The sequence below is a fragment of the Pongo abelii genome, chromosome 12 (genome assembly GCF_028885655.2).
Source record: "Pongo abelii isolate AG06213 chromosome 12, NHGRI_mPonAbe1-v2.0_pri, whole genome shotgun sequence".
Lineage (NCBI taxonomy): Eukaryota > Metazoa > Chordata > Mammalia > Primates > Hominidae > Pongo > Pongo abelii.
Genome location: NC_071997.2, coordinates 129,009,123 through 129,028,953, shown reverse-complemented (window position 1 = coordinate 129,028,953; position 19,831 = coordinate 129,009,123). Strand labels below are relative to the sequence as shown.

Genomic DNA, 19,831 nt, shown 5'->3' with positions numbered 1-19,831 from the left:
AGCACCGTGTATTGACCGACGATAGGGCTCAAGCTGGTGTGGGGCTCGGCTCAGGGACGTTGCTCTGAAACTCCAGGAAAAAAGAAAAGGTTTCATTCAGTCCTCACAACAAGCTTGCGAGTAAAGTGACCTCGTTTGATATCGAGGACACTCATCCTCAGTGAGGCTGACAACTCGCCCGAGGGTTCAAAGGTCACGGTGGAAACCAATTCTTTCGGCCCCTTCTTACCTGGTTTCCTTTACTTCCCCAAATCCAGCTAGAAAGAAATGATGAAAACGACAATTTACTCATCATAAAAGTAGAAGATAACATGGCTTAACCAAGTTATGGAGATTAGTCAAAGAAAGCCAGGAAGAGCAATTATCCTTGTATTAATACTATGATCAACACCTGCAGTGCTCACGTTGAACCCACCATGCACAAACCCTTTCCCGTGGGAACGCTGAGAGAAGCCTCTGGAGACTCGTGCTTGGCTGCCACGTGGTGCGTTGATTTGGTTGTGACCCTGGGAAAAGACCTTCATCTCCTTTGGAATTTGCTGACCCCTCTCCATGGGTCTCACCTTGAGCCTTTGAAAGAGGATCCAAGGCCCCAGATAGTTTTTCTTTTGTGAGGGTCGGTTTCGGTGGGGAAACATCGGTAATTTGAAGAGTGGTATAAAATGAATAGAATAACATCTAGCATCTTCTAGTTCTTCAGTAAATATCTGTTGAATAACAAAATGCATACTACTTGACCATTTTTTTTTTCTATGTGGATGGTTGAATTGGGAGAATGCACAGCTGGTTATCTAAGTGACCACTGGGTGTCACTGTTTACCCACTGACCGACCATCAGTTTTTTTTTTTTTTTTTTTTTCCCCGCCTCTCACCTGGTTAGGACAAAAGCCTCTGGAAGCTGGTTCAGGTGCAGAGATTTCAAGCTTGTTTCTCATAAGTAACCTCTTATCTCAGGGGGGAAAAAGAGTGATTCCTGTGTTATTCAATTCAGGATATTTTCTGCTTTCTGTAATTTAGATGGAGAGCTGATGTGTTTTCTGTTTCTTCATCTCCCTTTTATCCTCCTAAAGAAGTTTTCTTTTGCTAAAAAAAAAAGAGTTTTTATTTTGCAATTTATCTTGAAAATAGGAACGCTGGTGTGAACATTAGTTGGCACAAGACGGCAGGGCTTCATATGTAACTTTAATAGGAAACTATTGCAGGTGCTGAAAGTAAATTCTCACCTTGTCAGGCTCAGTGCATCATGATTATTGCTGCAGTGAGCTTCCTGGTGATGATCAACATCTTTGATCCTCAGAGTTCTTCACCCCCACCAGCAGGGCTTCTGACCCCACTCCCAGGGCTGCTGGGAAGTACCAAGTTCAAACCCAAAATTTCTTGTTTTCCTCCTTAGGAGTGTTCTGCTAACATCTGAGCTGATGGGTCTTGAAGGAATATTATGTTTCCTCTGCTCTTCCCTTCGTGATGTAATTTACCATGTCTTTATAACACAGTCTAATATGGGTTGGGTGAAATAGCTGGAATTCCTAAGTCAGAAGTTTTCTCTGAAAGGTACGTAATTGACTGACTTGTCCATGTTTGTGGATTTCACTGCTGCAACAAGAGGACCTAGAAAATGGCCATCTTAAGACCTGAAGAGGCCTTAGAATTTATCCAGTTTAGTTTTTTTTTTTTTTTTTGGATGCATTTTACTCTTTCTTCAAAATTCCATAGAGGGTTATAAAACCTTGCAAGTGGGAGGTCTTAAAATTTCCCCATAAGACCAATGATGTGAGTACAATCTGCAGAAGACAAAAAGAACCCAGTTAGACAGTCCCTGGCCGCTCCTTTTTCAGCCCTCCTTTCCTGCTCACACCTCCCCTGCGGGAACTGTGCTAATTCCTCACTGTATCTTGGTATCCTCTACTTTAAAGGGAGAAGAAAAAGATGAGCACTTATGTTTCCTGAATCGAATGCATTCCAGGCTGATGAAGAGTGACGGCTACCATTAACTGAATCCTTTCTCTGCACAGGACTTGTGTTCAGTCTTTTATTTTCACAATTTCATTTAATTCTCACTACAGTCCCATGAGGTGCTCCAAGTTTTCCCTAATTTACAGATGAGAAAACTGGGGCACCAATGGAGGTTAAATGGCCTACACAAAATCACCCAACTAACACCTGGTGATTTCTGAGTCCCTTGCTTTTTAAAAATTGATACACAATATTTTACTTATTTATGGGGTATATGTGATATTTTGTTACATGCATAGAATTCGCAATGATCAAGTCAAGGTATTTGGGGTGTCCATCACCTCAATTACTGATCATTTCTTTTTTTTTTTAGTTTTAAAAAAAATTTTTTATTGTTGAGATGGAGTCGCGCTCTGTTGCCCAGGCTGGAGTGCAGTGGTGTGATCTCGGCTGACTGCAAGCTCCGCCTCCCTGGTTCACACCATTCTCCTGCCTCAGCCTCCTGAGTAGCTGGGATTACAGGTGCCCGCCACCACGCCCGGCTAATTTTTTGTATTTCTAGTAGAGGCGGTGTTTCGCTCTGTTAGCCGGGATGGTCTCGATCTCCTGATCTCCTCTTGATCCGGCCGCCTCGACCTCCCAAAGTGCTGGGATTACAGGCGTGAGCTACTGCGCCCGGCCAAGTACTGATCATTTCTATGTCTTGGGAATGTTTCAAGTCCTTTCTTCCAGCTACTTTGAAATATACATTGTTGTTAACTATAGTCAGCCACTCTGAATCGAGCAATGGAACTTACACCTTTTGTCTAACTGTATGTTTACACCCATTGACTCGTCTCTGTTCACACTCCCACCCACACACCCTTCCCACCCACACATCCTCCCACCCGCACACCCTTGCCAGCCTCTGGTATCCATCATTCTATTCTTGACCTCCATGAAATCAACATTTTTTTTTTTTTTAATAGTTCCCACATTTGAGTGAGAGCTCGGGATATTTGTCTTTGTGTGCCTGGCTTATTTCACTTAACACAGGACCTCCAGGGACTCCTTTGCTTTTAACTACTCACTTACTTAGGGGGATGTTGGGTTCAATGTTGTGGTCTATAATAGGATTTTTCAGTCAGTCACTGCCTTGAGCTCATGGTGGAGGTGTTTGGAGCCACGTAGAACTAGACTTGACTATCAGCTGCAAGAACAGGAGGATTTCACTCAATTTCTCGTTTGTTCCTGAAAGCATTTCTCTAGATGCCCCATTTATCCGGATCTGGCTATTGTACATTGTATGTGCTATGGTTTGGCTATGTCCCCACCCAAATCTCACATTGAATTGTAATAATCCCCATGTGTCAAGGAGGGGGGTGAGGGGGAGGTAATTGAATCATGGGGGCAGTTTATTCCATACTGTTCTCATGTTTGTGAATAAGTCTCATGAAATCTGACAGTTTTATAAATGAGAGTTTCCCTGCACACACTCTCTTGCCTGTTGCCATGTAAGACGTGACTTTTCTCCTCCTTTGCCTTCCGCCATGATTGTGAGGCTTCCCCAGCCATGTGGAATTGTGAGTCTATTAAACCTCCTTCCTTTATAAATTACCAAGTCTCAGGTATATCTTTATTAGTAGTATGAGAACAGACTAGTACAGTACTCCTGTGTCAAAATCTCTCATATACCCCATAAATATATGCACTTACTGTGTACCCACAAATACTAAAAATGAGATTTTTTTTAAAAAAAGATTTCTTTAGCAGCTATGGGTGGCTGGGCACTGTGCTAGCTGAAGTCATCCTTATCTTCCTCCTTGCTTAGCTTCATGGAGACCGTGAGTCTCCCAGTCCTCACCCCTCACCTGCAAGTTGGAATTAGACTTATTAGAACTACCTGATGGAACTCAGTTAAACTTACAAAAAATCAAAGACAAAACAAAAATAGCCTGCTCAGTTTATAACCCTCAGCCACAATCTCTGATGAGTGGTGGGTGAGGTAAATTTCTGTTAGGGAGGTTGAAGAGTTTTCTATGTGAATCAATGTGTATATGACAAGAGGGCAGCCCCAGGCATGTGTTTTGAAGACTTAGTGTGTGTCAAGGAAGTGTGTGACGCCTGGATTTAGAGGGTGGGAGGGGTCTGCTGCCATTTGTAGCAGAAGCTACTCTGGGGAAGGCTTACCCTCTGCATATTGATTGCCTGAGGGTTTCCATGAATATTGATTTAGGAAAGGCCAATGGTGTTTACGCTGCTGAATATGCATCATCATGGCCATTGGAAACATGTCAGTCTATATTGAGGCAGGGCACCTCTGGGATTTCATGGGCTTGGCGATAGCAGGGTTGAACTGGTTCAGTATCAACTTGAACTTTCTGCTTGAGTCTTAATTGCTTTTTAGAGGCAATCAGACATCCAGTTAACCTCCTCTTTCCAGGAATTTTGTTTTCTTGACTCTGCTATCTTACAAAATGGTCAGGAGGAAGATATTTTCAGAAGGCTTAGAAGCTTGACACACAGGCCGGATGCATTGTAATTGCATCTGGGGGACAGAACACATTTCTGGATTTATCCCCAAAGCCTTATCCCCATTTAAAAAATATTGTTGCTAAGTCCGGGGTGGAGGGAAGGGGCATAAAATCACATACGAACACTCTTGGTAGGATAACGTGCATGCAGGCACATTTGACTCTTCCCTCTCCTGGAATGAGCAGCTGGAAGGTGAGTCTTTAAGACTCAAGTCCTCGCTTTTCTACAGGATGGTGCAAAGGAAGCTGCATGACAATGTTCTAGCCCTGGGATAGAGAGAGCTGGAGTGTAGTTCTGCTGTCAAATATCAGAGCATGGATATGACCCAATCAGGCACATACACCTCTTGGCTTCAGTTTCTTCACTCCCAAAATGGGTGGATTCCTATTCTAACTTCTACCTACAGTTAGTAGGAGGATAAAATGTCATAATCAATGTGAAGCACACAGAACATCTGAAAGGATTTTGGAGTCACTAATGGTACAATGGCACCTTTTGGAGAGAAAACCTTAGGACTTAACCTTGGATGGATCATTTATGACTTCTTCTGATGCTAGTATATTGGCCAAGTTACTTATTTCTGTGCCTTGGTAAAATTGGTCTCACCTATAAAATAAGAATAATGACCCCATCCCATAGATACTGTATGCAGAACACTCTACGAAACATCACTTGAAACACAATTGCATTCAAATAATGAGAGTTTCCATCTCTGCTTCTTCCTCCCCCTTAAAACATCAATTTTTTCCCTCTTATTGACTAGCCTTTTGCAGAAGTGATTAGAGTGCCTGGCAATGCTTGGGAATGTGGTTCCTATTTATAGATTATTAATGCATTGGTCTTTTGGAAAATCACTAATGCTGTTTTCCAAATCATTTGTCTTTTTTCAATGCTAAAATTATAATCTTATTTTCCCAATATAATTTGTTACCTGTTTATGAATTTTGACATGACGGAAGGAAGTGTGGAGTTTATGGCAGCATTTGGGCAGCTAGCACAGCTTTTCTTGCTCAGCAGGTCTAATATAGTTCGATATTTGTTCTATTTTGGTTTATGTATTATTTATTGCCTTTATACTTTCAAAAGGAACTAGAGGCTATTTTCAATAAAGACCAATAGAGAATATAGTAAAACAACAACAACAGAAAAGAAATAAGAGTCTGGGTGTGGTGGCTTATGCCTGTAATCCAGCACTTTGGGAGGCTAAGGCGGGTGGATCACCTGAGGTCAAGAGTTCAAGACCAGCCTGGCCAACGTGGTGAAACCCCATCTCTAATAAAAATACAAAAATTAGCCAGGTGTGGTGGCAGGCACCTGTAATCCCAGCTACTCAGGCTACTCAGGAGGCTGAGGTATGAGAATTGCTTGAACTCAGGAGGTGGAGGTTGCAGTGAGCCCAGATAGTGCCACTGCACTCCAGCCTGGGTGACAGAACAAGACTCCATCTCAAAAAAAAAAGAAAGAAAGAAGAAACCAAGTAGAAGAGAGTTGGCAATACCCAACCAAGAACTGGAGATCAAGGGGTACTGACCACTCTTGTACATTGTTTTGCTCTAAGCTTTCTAGCACGTTAGGCAAAATTGGGTAAAAATAGAAGATTGTTGTGTTTTTCATTGTCAGGTAAAAAACAGCTAAGTATACTTTTCATGAAAGCCACCTTTTCCTCAACATAAATTATGATATAATTATTTGCAGAGACTGATGAAAATAACAGGTCACAGCAGCTGTTTTGAAGATTCTGAATCCTGTGTTGTTCAGCCTCACATTAGCAGAGATCCTTCATATCAAGGAGTTTTGGGAGGGCTCACGAGAGGGGCTGTGCCAGCTGCTCCAGGAGTACCTTTTCTCCATTGAGAGTGGGGTTCCAACAACTTCCTGGGTGGGAATGTGGTTAGTGCACCTGTGGACATGCAGCCTGGTTTAGTTGGTGGATTGTTCTGTCCTGAGAATCTCCTGATCCCAGGCTTGCTTGCATGTTGGCTTGAGGCATTTCATCTGGTAGAAGAGGAGGGAATTTGGACTTCATTGCTTAGCTTCTCAAATGGAAACCTACAGACATCACGTGCCATTTAATTTCATTACATTTGATCCAATTCAGTTCAACTCCATATTGTTCAATTTCAACCAGTTCAGCTGAGGGCTGCAAGCACCTCCTGTGCTCTGGGCAATACGGGGAGTATGGATGGGCCAGGCTTGGTGCTGCCCTCGAGGGCGTGGCTTGCTGGCTTGGGAGGCAGATGCGTACCCCACTGCCTACCATGGAGGAGGGTATAAACAATGGCTCCATGGAGAGCCAGGGAAAGTGCTGTGGGAGCAGCTAAGAGGAAGCAACAACTCTGTGGAAATGTTCTTTTATTTATAGCTATAAAGGTACCCGTCTGTGTAATGATCTCTTTTCTGTTATATATGATTCTGGAGTTTCCAATTATGCTGTAGTTTAGAAAATATTTTTCCTGAGGGTTAATGTTTACATTTACAAATGTGTACAGCTTAACTAACAGTTTAAATGGAAATTTTAATATATTCTATGAATTGTTGCTTCATTTGCATATTTTATCAATTCGCCATCATTCTGGGTTGTATATAGTGCAGTAATTAGAAACTGAATTAAAAAGGACTGTGCATTTTTAATTTTCACTTCAGAATGCAAAATGCTAGTTGTTTAACGACCGCCTTATCAATGGCATGTTGTATAGATATGTGAATAGAGGCCGGGACATTCCTGGAGACCTGAACCCCAGAGAGATGATAAGGATGGATGGGACGGCGAGTCAACTTAAACTGAAGGGAATGTGGCAGGTGTGAAGGTGATAGGCGGCTGTGGCTCGCCGCTCACTGCTGTGTTTCTTTGGTGTTCTCATTAGCATCACTGTTCCCCATGTCTTGGCCCAGACCCAGAATTGCAGGCTTAACGAGCCAAATAGCTATGCAGTGAGAAAGCTTTGCTAAAAGCATGAACGCTGCATGCAGGCAGTCAGTTCCATTTACCCTGAATGTGCACTAAGGACCCAATCTGTTCCGTTTACAGCAGATGATCCACTCAGACAAATGCCTAAGGGACTGCGTGTAAGAGCTAATCACACAGTGGCCCTCCCTTCCTGCCTCCTTTGTGTCATTATAGTCCTTATGGCAGACAGGACTGGCTGGTGTAGGTGGCATTCACACACACTGACAGTCCCTTACGATGGAGTCAGTTGGCTTTGCAGCGTGACATTGAGAGGGTGCTGGCATGTCCTGACCACAGAGCTCCACTGTGGACTATCTCAGGATGTCTCTTCCAATCTCCTGTAGCTTTTCAACTGTCTTCCTGAAAGAACTCAGGTGTTGCCTGACAAGGGGGTGCTTGTCAACAGCAGCTGCCCTCACCAGCTGCATCTCCTGAGCCTGGAAATGTGCCTGGCACTTGCAAGGTGCTCAATGTATCAGTCAGGACAGCCTGCGTACGCTGCAGTAACAAGCAAGCCCCAGCTCTCAGGGATGTATCTCTTGTTCATTTGTGTGTCGCTTTATGGTGGGCAGGAGCTCTGGGACATCCCCTGTCACCAGGCAAGAGGAAGAGGAAATTGTGCATCGTGCATTCATTCTGAAAGGCATCTGTCTAGAAGAAACACAAGCTACTTCTTCTCATATTTCATTGGTGAAAGCAAGTCAGGTGGCTACGTCTAACTTCAGAGAGGCAGGAAATACAAGTCTACATTTCCCGAGGGGGAGAATTGGATGCATTAGTGAGCAGCATTTATCTCTCACACACTCCATGTGTTTATCAAGCTGCACTAGAGGTGTGAAATCATGTTTGCCGATAATGATTCTGGTACCTCACTTGTTCCTCCTCTAAGGGAGGATATTGATATTTAATTAGGTGAAGGTCTCTGGATGTAAAAGTAGAAGTTTCTAAAAATCTAGAAGTCTTAAAAACGTCAGAGATTGTCCAGCCCCATTTAATATTAGCAATGAGACCAAGTGGTTTGCCAAGCACCTTTCAGTCTGTTGATGTTAAACCTGGGGCTTGTATCTTGGCCTGCCAACTCGTCCACTAGAGTTCTTGCCACTTTCCTTGTAAGAAGACGATCTAGGTCTTACTGCAAAGACCATTTCCAAAGACTGGTTCCTTGGGATGCCGAGGCAGGCGGATCACGAGGTCAAGAGATCGAGACCATCCTGGCTCACATGGTGAAACCCCATCTCTACTAAAAATACAAAAAATTATCCAGGTGCGGTGGTGGGCACCTGTAGTTCCAGCTACTTGGGAGGCTGAGGCAGGAGGATGGAGCGAACCCAGGAGGCGCAGCTTGCAGTGAGCCGAGATCATGCCACTGCACTCCAGCCTGGGTGAAAGAGCGAGACTCCGTCTCAAAAAAAAAAAAAAAAAAAAAAAAAAGACTCTTGTTCCTGAGGCTCCCTGGAGTAGCCAAGCACTCATTTACCATCCCCTGCAGCATGGCAGTGCTTGGGGTCTGCCTATTCAGCCTCTAGATGATGAGGATTACAGAAAGTGCTTTGGATAGTACCTGGAACAGTCAATGTATAATAACTGTTTTTTTTTTTTTTGAGTTGCAGTCAGGGTCACTCTCTCTGTCACCCAGGCTGCAGTGCAGTGGTGTGATCACGGCTCACTGTAGCATCAAACTCCCCAGCACAAGTGATCTTCCTGCCTCAGCCTCCTAAGTAGCTGGGACTGCAGGCATGTGCCACTATGCCTAGCTAATTTTTATATTTTTTGTAGAGATGGTGTCTCATTATGTTGCTCAGGCTGGTCTCAAACTGCTGGCCTCAAGCAGTCCTCCTGACTCAGCCACCCAAAGTGCTGGGATTACAAGTGTGCCTGGTCTATAACTACTGATTTATTATTATTCTATGTGATTGTTGTTGCTATAATTGAATTCTGTAGTGAGGTGCCTTCTGGCCTGGCACAGGATGGCGGAGGGCTTACAGTTTTCTCCAGGCAGTGCTCCCAGCTCAGGGTTCAGCCACCAGACAAGTCATTTGTTATCTCTTGCCATGTTTGGATTTTGGCCTCCCATGTTCTCCAACAAGGGCACCCTTGAGAAGAGGGGAAAGGAGAGGAGGGAAGGGGAGGGGAGGGGAGAAGAGAAGGTGCAGTGAGCATGAGAATCAAGCACCGAGAGGCAGGATTGGTGATGTGGTTTGGCTCTGTCTCCACCCAAATCTCACTTAGAATTGTAATCCCCAGCTGTCAAGGGCGGGACCAGGTGGAGGTGATTGGATCATGGGGGCGGTTTCCCCCATGCTGTTCCCATGATAGTGAGTGAGTCTCAGGAGATCTGATGGTTTTATAAGCGTCTGGCATTTCCCCACTTGCACTTCTCCTTCCTGCCCTCCTCGGAAGAAGATACTTTTCTTCCCCTTTGCCTTCTGCCATGATTATAAGTTTCCTGAGGCCTCCCCAGTCATGTGGAACTGTGAGTCAATTAAACCTCTTTCCTTTATGAATTACCCAGTCTCGGGTACGTCTTTACAGCAGCGTGAAAATGGATGAATACAATAGGCATCTGGAGGGGACATCGGAGGGTGGAGGAGACAGGAGCTGAAGGGAAGATACCACAGGTCTTGGGGCCAAAGACAAGGAGTGGCTCAGGAGCTCCAGGTCTGAGGGCAAGTCAGGGAGCAAGAAGGAGGTAATGCAGAGGTGCTGAGGCATCAGGGGTGTTGATTGAGGAATGGCAGGCATCTCCTCTCAGAACGTGCTCAGGCTGGGGGGTTTCAGCAACTGTCCAAGCCCCCCTGGCCCCGTCTTTCCCTCCCAGGCACATGCTGTCCTGCCTCCTGCCATCTGGGACTGGCCTTGTCCGGAGTGTTGCCTCTCCCTCTGGCTGTGATCTCCCTGCAAGGGGGCTCCCACTAAAGAGAAATGATACAATGTACAGAGGGAATGCTGGCCTCTAGACAGCCATGGAGGGCTATGCAGGAAGTAACGAGAGCTTTGATAATAAGAACAGCCAAGGTTTATGGAGCCCCAGGTCCAGGAGTCAGCTCAGCGTGTTTTTTCATCTTTACTTTATGTCTTAATTATTTGGGTTTGTAATCATCACCATCATGATAATGGAGATGCCAATAACAGCGATAACAGCTATCATTGAGTGAGCTCTTATTACTGTGTATTTTATGTCTATTATTTGTTTCCATAGCAATGGTTTCGGGTAAGGGGATTTTCAAAAGGGGACAGTGAGGCTCAGGAATGTAAACCAGTTGCCCGAGCTTGCGTGTCTGGTAAATAGCAACACAGACCATGGCTCAAAATACATCTCTCTGACTTCAAAGCCCATGCCAGGGCTTTAAAGATAACTCAGGATTATGCTCTTTGCAAACAAAGGAAATTGGAACTCAGGGAGGTCCAATTTCAGTTTCTAGAACATCTACACCTCTTTGGAATGGAGGTGCACTTGGATTAGGGTCCTCCAAACCCTGGCTAACACTTTTCCTCCCCCTCTGCCCTGCTGCCCCCCACAGATGCAGGACAGTCCCTTCTATGGGGTAGGAATCCAGGTGGGAACACTGCTGCTTCCTGGTCCTTCCTGTCTGTAGCCAAGCTAAGTCTCATTAATGCAAGGGCACCCAGACAGTGGGAAATTCTCAAAAGAGCAGTTTTGGAGTCCATGTGGAAGGGGAAGGAAGATGCACACCCTCTTCTCTATGGCCGTGCAATGGGCTTGGCTTTGGTGATAGAAACCGTGAGTCTGGCGTGTTTCTGCGCTGCCTTTGCTTGTTTAGAAACCGCCACTTGCAGGCACTGCCCACCCTCACAGGGTATGGGTCAGTGGTCATCCCTGTGATTGGGAAGTGTCTATCTTGTGCCTGGCTGATGCCCACACCCTGAGAGATAGGACTATTATTCTCTGAGAGATAGGACTATTATTCTCTCTTCTAGAAAAAGAAGATGAATTTAGGACATTTAAGAAACTTCTCCAAGGCTTCACTGCTAATTCAGTTGCTCAGTCAAGATTTGAATCAGGTGTGTGTGACTCGTGTGTTACTCCAAAATGGAAATGTTTGATTCACGAGGACTGCTACTTTACTACGCATGCGTACTTTCCGAAGAACGGGAAAAACAAAAGTATTTAGGCATTGTTTTTTAAAAAGGTAGTGTTTCTATTTTCCTTATCCTCCCCCCTTCAATATATTCCTACAAAAGGTTGATGGAAGGAAAGTTGACATAAATGGTAAAATCTCAAATGAGATTTGGGTACTTTGTGGTTTTGACTTACCTATACTGATCTTTCCATAAATGCAGATAATCAAGGTTTGGCTTTGTCTTTCTATTTATTGACTTGGCTATCCAAGTGCTCATCTGTTTTCTCTAATGTGGAAAGGGGTCACAGTTCATAAAATTGGGCTTGAAACTTCTGGCAATGTAATACATGTATTGGTTTTGTATTGTTCTTAAATGGATCATCTGGTGTCATTGAGGAATTTACCTTTCTCTGATATTCTCAGTTGCTCCAAGTCAAAAAATAAAAAGTTGTGCGAAGTAATGTTCAGTGTCCAAGAAAGACATTGGACGAAGTGGGAGTGAAGGGTGAAGAGCAGGGTTTTAAAGAGAAAAACTCACACAACTTAGGACAGGCGAAAATGGTGAAAGAAGCTGGTATTCCCACGTCCACCCCGCTCCCTATTACAGAACACCAGGCTAGAGTCACATCTTGTAGTGTCAGTTTCAGACTTTTATCACGTTTTCAAGTGGGGCCAACTTATTGACATTTTGTCCGCACAGCTCTGGCCAAAGCACTCCTGAGCTGAGGCTCGGCACTGCCGGGCAGCCCTCACTGTCAGACCAGCGGGGGCCACGCGGGCTGTGGACGCAGCCTCGGGATATATGCAGTGGGGCCACACGCCTCTTCCCCTGGTTTAAATGTTTACCCAGAAAAGAAAAACGTAGCCTGAGATTTCACTCTGTGTGGCTGCCAGGCACTTGTTTCTTTTCCAGCTGGCTTCCCCATTGAGGGATTTTTCCCTGAAGGTCCTGGCGGTTTGGGCTTAGATTACAGGGAGCAAGGCTGTACTTTTAAGCAGGCTGTGAGGGGAAGGCGGAGGACAGAGGAGGACACTGGGATGGTGTGTGTGTGAAGGCGTGTGCTGTGTGGATGTGTGTGCTGTGTGAATGTGTGTTGTGTGTGTGTATGTGTGTATGTGTGTGTTATGTTTTTATGTGGTGTGTGAATGCATGTGTGTTGTGTGTGAATGAGTGTGTTGTGTGTGTGTGGTGTGTGAATGTGTATTGTGTGTGAATGTGTGTGAGTGTATGTTGTATGTGTGTGAATGTGTGAATGTGTGTGTTTGTGTGTGGCATGTGAATGTGTGTGTTGTGTGTGGTGCATGTGTCTGTGCATGTGTGTGAATGTGTGTGTGGTATGTGTATGTGTGTGGAAATGTGCATGTGTGTGAATGTGGTGCATATGCATGGGTGTGCAAATGTGAGTGTGTGGTGTGTGCATGTGTGTGTTCTGTGTGGTATGTATATGTGGTATGTGAATGTGTGTGTTGTGTGTGTGTTCTGTGTGGTGTATGTGTGTTGTATGTGCATGTGTGAGACAGTGTGTTGTATGCATGTGAATGTGTGTTGTGTATGTGGTGTGCAAATGTGTATGTGAATGTGAGTGCATGTGCATGTGTGTATTGTGTGTGTGGTATGTAAATGTGTCATGTGTATGTGCATGTGTGTTGTGTGTGCATGTGTGTGATGTGTGTATGTGTATTGTGTATGTGCATGTTGTGTGTGCATGTGTGTATGACTTTTTGCATGGTGTGTCTGGTGTGTGCATGTGTGTGTGAATGTGTGTGTGTGGTGTATGTGTGTGTTGTGTGTGCATATGTGACTGTGAGTATGAGTGTTGTGTGTGGTGTGTGCATGTGTGTGTGGTGCGTGTGTGTTGTGTATGTGTGTGTTGTGTGTGTGGTGTATGTGTGTTGTGTGTGCATGTGTGACTGTGAGTGTGCATGTTGTGTGTGGTGTGTGTGTGTGTGGTGCCTGTGAGTGTATGTTGTGTATGTGTGTGTTGTGTGTGTGACTGTGTCTGTGCCACACAGAGTACAAATCTCAGGCTGCGTTTTTCTTTTTTGGATAAACATTTAAACCAGGGGAAGAAGCGTGTGGCCCCACTGCATCTATCCCGAGGCTGCGTCCACAGCTCGCGTGGCCCCTGCTGGTCTGACAGTGAGGGCTGCCTGGCAGTGCTGAGCCTCAGCTCAGGAGTGCTTTGGCCAGAGCTTTGCAGACAAAATGTCAATAAGTTGGCCCCACTTGTGCATGTGTGTGTTGTGTGTGTGTTGTGTGTGGTGTGTGCATGTGTGTTTGGTGTGTGTGGTGCGTGTGTGGTGTATGTGTGTGTTGTGCGTATGAGTGTGAGAGTGTGCATGTTGTGTGTGTGGTGTGTGTATGTGTGTGCCTGTGTGCTTGGAACCTTAATCCTCAAGTCCAAATGCTGACGGCATTTGGAGGTGGGGCCTCTGGGAGGTGATTAGGGTTAGATGAGGTCATCAGGGCAGGCCCCGATGGGGCTGGCAGCTTTGTAGGAAGAGGAAGAGACACCCCAGGGCAACACCCCTACCCTTTGCCATGTGATGCCCTCGGCTAAGTCATGGTGCAGAGGGGAGGCCCTCATCTGATGCACCCCCAACCATGGAATTCCAGCCTCCAGAATTGTCAGATATAATTTTTTCTTTATAAATTGTCCAATCTCAGGTATTCAGTTATTGCAACAGAAAGCAGACTCTGATGAGGGCTTTGGAGCAATGCAGGGCTGGTCCCAGAGGCAAGATGGAGGGAGCTTGTGCAGCTCTGGGCGTCCCTGTGGGCACCTCTGGGTCAAGCTCAGCTTCACCTTCACCCTCCTGATTTCCCACAGCAGGCAGGAGGGTGGTGGAGCCCACACACTGGGGCAGGAGAGTCTCTCAGACTCCTGGGAAGGAGCAAGGTGCCCAAACGAGGACAGACAGAGGCTGCTTATCTCCAGCTGGAGTAAGAGCTAAAGAGCTGGCCACTGTCACTTACATTTTTGCAGCGACTCAGGCAGGCTGGGTGTGGGAGCTTCCCAGGGGAAGGGAAGGCAGCTGGTGAGCCCCAGTGGAGGCTGCTGGCCTGGAAGCTGGGGCGGCAACTAGAATCGGGGCATCCCGTGTGAGTTTAAGGGGAGCACATTTGTCTTTCTCGGTTTGTCCTCAGTGGGATGTCAGGGCAGGAGTTGGGGCAGCTGTGAGTTATTAACCAAGTCTTGGGCACCTGGGACTGACTCTTACGGGTTGCTTGATTCCTAGATTGGGGCCAGAGATAGCGGCCTGACTTCCCACAGGCGCAACTTACCGAGGGCAGGCCAGCGTCCAGCCTGGCTGCTGCAGGTAATGGGTTGGCTTCCTGGGCTGGCTGCTTCAGGTTGTGGGCCATAGTTCCATTTGTACAGATGGTCACGCCATTGTCTCTTTGTATATCCAGCCTCTCAGACCACATTCTGGCTCCAGCCCTTCCTGCTGTGGGACCCTGGACACGTCCCCTGACTGTCCTGTGCCCGTCTTCTCAGCGGTGAAGGGAGCAGTGACCATGCACATCACTGAGGACAGCCATGGGGATGAAACACAGCAGGCCGAGGCACAGCAAGGTGTACTGAAGTAGTTCAGAAAAGCCCAGCACTCCCTCCGCGGGCCTTCACTCCGTGCTACCTTGGCTGGAATGTGGCCAACCTTTGTGTTGAGGATAGGGCTTCTTCTCCAAACACATGGAATTAATCTTTGAATCATACATTCGGCAGCTCCTAGCATCCCCTCCAAGGTGGTCTGCTGACAGTCTCCTCTGCTGTCTGCTGACTGGACTCTGGGATGCTTGTGAGGCAGTTGTGGGGTGGAGCAAATAACAAAGGCTTTTGAATCAGAAGATTGGAGTTAGAATCTTAGGTCAGTTATTTGCTGCCTCAGTAACCTCCATCGGATTCCACCCCCCTGAGGACGAGTCTCTTCAGCTTTATGAAGGGGATGTGGTATTGGCACCCCTGGCTTGGATGGAGCATAAGGCAGCTACGCGGTGCTGGGTGTGGTGTCCATCTCTCCCTCTATCATGATCTGCTCTCTCTCTCTCTTTTTCTTTTCTTATTTTCTTTCCCTTTTTTGTGAAAGTTACTCCATCCCAGATAGCTTTGCGAATGACCTGTGTTTCCCAGCATTCCGCACTTGATAAAACTAGTTTGGATTGCTTTTCTTTAGAAGCTATTTTGTAAAGAAGTTTGTTAGATATCTATCTAGATGGACACAGATGTATTGATATCATATATTATTTCTTCTTTTGGAAAGGAGTCAAAAGAGCCTTCTGTCATCTTGCAGGTAGGTGGGCAGCCTGAGATCTAAACTTCCCGTGGGAAATCTCCACGTGTAAGCCCCACTCAGAATCCCGGGGTGGCAAGGGCAGGTTAGGACTTACCACGGCGTTCCAAGCTCCATGGCTGTAGGTGGGTTGCTCTTGGTCACTGGGGGGCAGAAGCATTGATGGTAAGAGCTGCTTGTCTTAAATCTATCCACTGAAATTATAATCAAGGATGGGTTGATCACTACTGGGTGTTTTGGATCCACTTTTGCAAAGTTGGAGTCCAAGAGAGTCCCCAAAAGCCACCAGGATGACATATGGTCTCTGCAAACTTCTCATGATGACGCATTTCATGAATCATCACAATAAAGAAGACCCAAGTCACAGCACCCCAGGATGAACCCAGCAAACACCGCACAGTTTCACTCATCACACAACCAGAAGTTGACTGCTAATGGCCCTCTGAGAGGCTGCCATAGTTTGTTCAATATTTTTCAATCAGGAAACACACTCTGAGCTTCCTTCTGCAGCTGGGTAGGTGCTGAACTCCAGAGGTTAAAAGACGAATATGTGTTCACATTCTGGAGGTTATAGCGTGCTCACAGTTAAATGGATTTCATTTCAGAATATTACTTGTCCCGGATTGCACATGGCATGTGTGTATTACATAGACAGATAGACAGATTAACATTTATGGAAACAAATCATTGTCTGCATTATCAGGTTGTAGTAAATTCTTATAATTTTGTGTGGCCTCAGCCTCTATTTTGAATACCAGTTTAACTTTCACAGACCAGAAGTAAGGCTCGGTCATTCTTGACACAGTTTCTAGTTGTAACCACACCAAAGTGGCTCAAGCTGGTGGCTCAAGATTCAGAATTTAGAGGCATTTCTCACCCAGCAAGTAGAGCTTCTGCTTTCCTGCCCAGGCTTCCTTTTTAGTCAAAGTCTTACCCTGTCACCCAGGCTGGAGTGCAGGGATGAGATCTTGGCTCACTGTAACCTCCGTTTCCCAGGCTCAAGTGATCCTTCCACCTCAGACTACCTAGTAGCTGGGGCTACAGGTACGCACTACCATACCCAGCTTTTTTAAAAAATTGTATTTTTTTTTTTTTTTGTAGAGACGGGGTTTTGCCATGTTGCCCAGGCTGGTCTCAAGCTTCTGGACTCAAGTGATCTGACCTCCTCAGGCTCCCGAAGTGCTGGGACTACAGGTGTGAGCCACTGCGCCCAGCCCAGTCTTCCTTTAAATGGACCATTCAGGCCTTTGCCCAAGAACTTAAAGTATGTAAACCATTCCCACACCCTATTCCCTTACACACACACCCACACACATCCACACCCACGCCCACACCCACCCACATATATATATGTAAACATACTGCTAGTTCCCACTCACTCTCTCTGCCTGACTCTCATCCCATTGCACGTGACCAGGGAACGGAGGACTGCCCTCCAATTTCTTACACCCTCCCGCCTGCATCTGTAAGTAATAAATCTTTGAGCTAGTTTCCTGTTGTGTGAATTGATTTTGTGTTTTCCAACTGAAGAACCAGGGACTGCCTCAGGCTGGGCTTTGCCTGGGATGCCAGGGAGGCAGTTGGTGGGGACAGAAGGTTGGACTCCAGCACCACAGCAATGGCCAGACAGGCATAAACTGAGCACGGGTCAGACAAGAGCCACAGGGGTGTCTGCCAGTATAAACACATTTCCCGTATGAGGGACTCCCTGGTTGTGGGTTGAACAACGAGGTGTGAGGCCATCCACAGGTAAAAGAGGCATTCCATGAAAGGTGCTCTGTAAATGCTCACACTCAGCTTCCCCTTCATCTCCCATTAGGGCAGGATTGCCAGCCACTCTGGAATGAGAATCTCAATTTAACTGAGGCTCTAAAAACACAGGTACACTCTGATGACTTGCCAGCAGACAGTGTTTACATAGCAAGTGCCATATTCATGGCACTGAAATCACAGCTGTAGTTCATGGAGTGACTCCCTGTCCATGGGTGGCGCTGAAATCACAGTTGTAGTTGACGGAGTGGCTCCCTGTCCATGGGTGGCGCTGAAATCACAGCTGTAGTTCACGGAGTGGCTCCCTGTCCATGGGTGGCGCTGAAATCACAGCTGTAGTTCACAGAGTGGCTCCCTGTCCATGGGTGGCGCTGAAATCACAGCTGTAGTTCACGGAGTGGCTCCCTGTCCATGGGTGGCGCTGAAATCACAGCTGTAGTTCACGGAGTGGCTCCCTGTCCATGGGTGGCGCTGAAATCACAGCTGTGGTTCACGGAGTGGCTCCCTGTCCATGGGTGGCGCTGAAATCACAGCTGTGGTTCACGGAGTGGCTCCCTGTCCATGGGTGGTGCTGAAATCACAGCTGTGGTTCACGGAGTGACTCCCTGTCCATGGGTGGTGCTGAAATCACAGCTGGAGTTCATGGAGTGACTCCCTGTCCATGGGTGGCGCTGAAATCACAGCTGTGGTTCATGGAGTGACTCCCTGTCCATGGGTGGCACAGAAATCATAGCTGGAGTTCACGGAGTGACTCCCTGTCCATGGGTGGCGCCGAAATCACAGCTGGAGTTCACGGAGTGACCCCCTGTCCATGGGTGGCGCCGAAATCACAGCTGTGGTTCACGGAGTGGCTCCCTGTCCATGGGTGGCGCTGAAATCACAGCTGTGGTTCACGGAGTGGCTCCCTGTCCATGGGTGGCGCTGAAATCACAGCTGTGGTTCACGGAGTGGCTCCCTGTCCATGGGTGGCGCTGAAATCACAGCTGTGGTTCACGGAGTGGCTCCCTGTCCATGGGTGGCGCTGAAATCACAGCTGTGGTTCACGGAGTGGCTCCCTGTCCATGGGTGGCGCTGAAATCACAGCTGTGGTTCACGGAGTGGCTCCCTGTCCATGGGTGGCGCTGAAATCACAGCTGTAATTCACGGAGTGACTCCCTGTCCATGGGTGGCGCTGAAATCACAGCTGGAGTTCATGGAGTGACTCCCTGTCCATGGGTGGTGCTGAAATCACAGCTGTGGTTCATGGAGTAACTCCCTGTCCATGGGTGGCACTGAAATCACAGCTGGAGTTCATGGAGTGACTCCCTGTCCATGGGTGGCACTGAAATCACAGCTGGAGTTCATGGAGTGACTCCCTGTCCATGGGTGGCACTGAAATCACAGCTGGAGTTCAGGGAGTGACTCCCTGTCCATAGGTGGCACTGAAATCACAGCTGTGGTTCATGGAGTGACTCCCTGTCCATGGGTGGTGCTGAAATCACAGCTGTAGTTCATGGAGTGACTTTCTGTCCATGGGTGGCCTGGGCAGTGAATCTTCGGCTGTGCCCCATGCCCTATGTACTGTTACTACATTCAGCCTTGGAAGCCACTTCAAAAACATTTGAAAACAAGGCAGATAATTGGTTGCAAGGCATCTGTTGTATGTAAACCAGTAAATGAGAGATGTGTACATCTTCTTCAGTTTATTATTTTGATAATTTAAAAACCACCTTTCCTGTAAAAGTATTCCAAATACTTAAAGGAACGGTAATAGTCATGCAACTGCAGAAGAACAGCAGAGATTAGGCAGAAGTGTGGTCTGTGACCTCTAAGAGTCTGCAGTTGGAAACAACTTCCCTGGAAAGTCATGTGCAGTGTAGACTGGATATATTCAGTCTTCATTTGGAAGAAAAACAAAATTTCCAAAAAAAGAAATGTTTTTTAAAATGAAAAGTAACCAGTGTCATACCTTTTTGTAAATTTATTTTTTTACATTTACATATTATCTGGATATTTCTTTCTTTAATCCCTTGAGCTCCCGTGAATATTTCTCAAGGCACACAGTCACTTTTTCTGAGTTAAAAACCAAAGAAATCAAATGTACTGCAATTCAGAGATGAAAATGCTTTTTGTTTCCCTCAAAATAAAACTAATGGAAAGTAGCAGGTGCTCCCTAGCAAAAAAACTGCTGTTACTGAACACAGTCTCAACAAATAGACTTCCATTGAGCTGGTTTGAGCCCACACAATCTGAAAGCTCTTTATATAAGTCCATCATGACCAGTAAGCAGCCC

General features: G+C 46.3%; 2 long non-coding RNA genes across 2 annotated transcripts in view; both read left to right on the top strand.

The window, feature by feature from the left end:
- The window catches only part of LOC129057776 (uncharacterized), a 164,842-nt gene that overhangs the window by 44,589 nt on the left and 100,422 nt on the right, over window positions 1–19,831 (top strand). The window lies entirely within an intron of this gene.
- On the top strand, window positions 15,400–16,522 carry LOC112132122 (uncharacterized). Its single transcript, XR_002913937.2, has 3 exons — window positions 15,400–15,500; window positions 15,760–15,789; window positions 16,046–16,522. It is a non-coding gene; the product is annotated as an uncharacterized LOC112132122 (long non-coding RNA).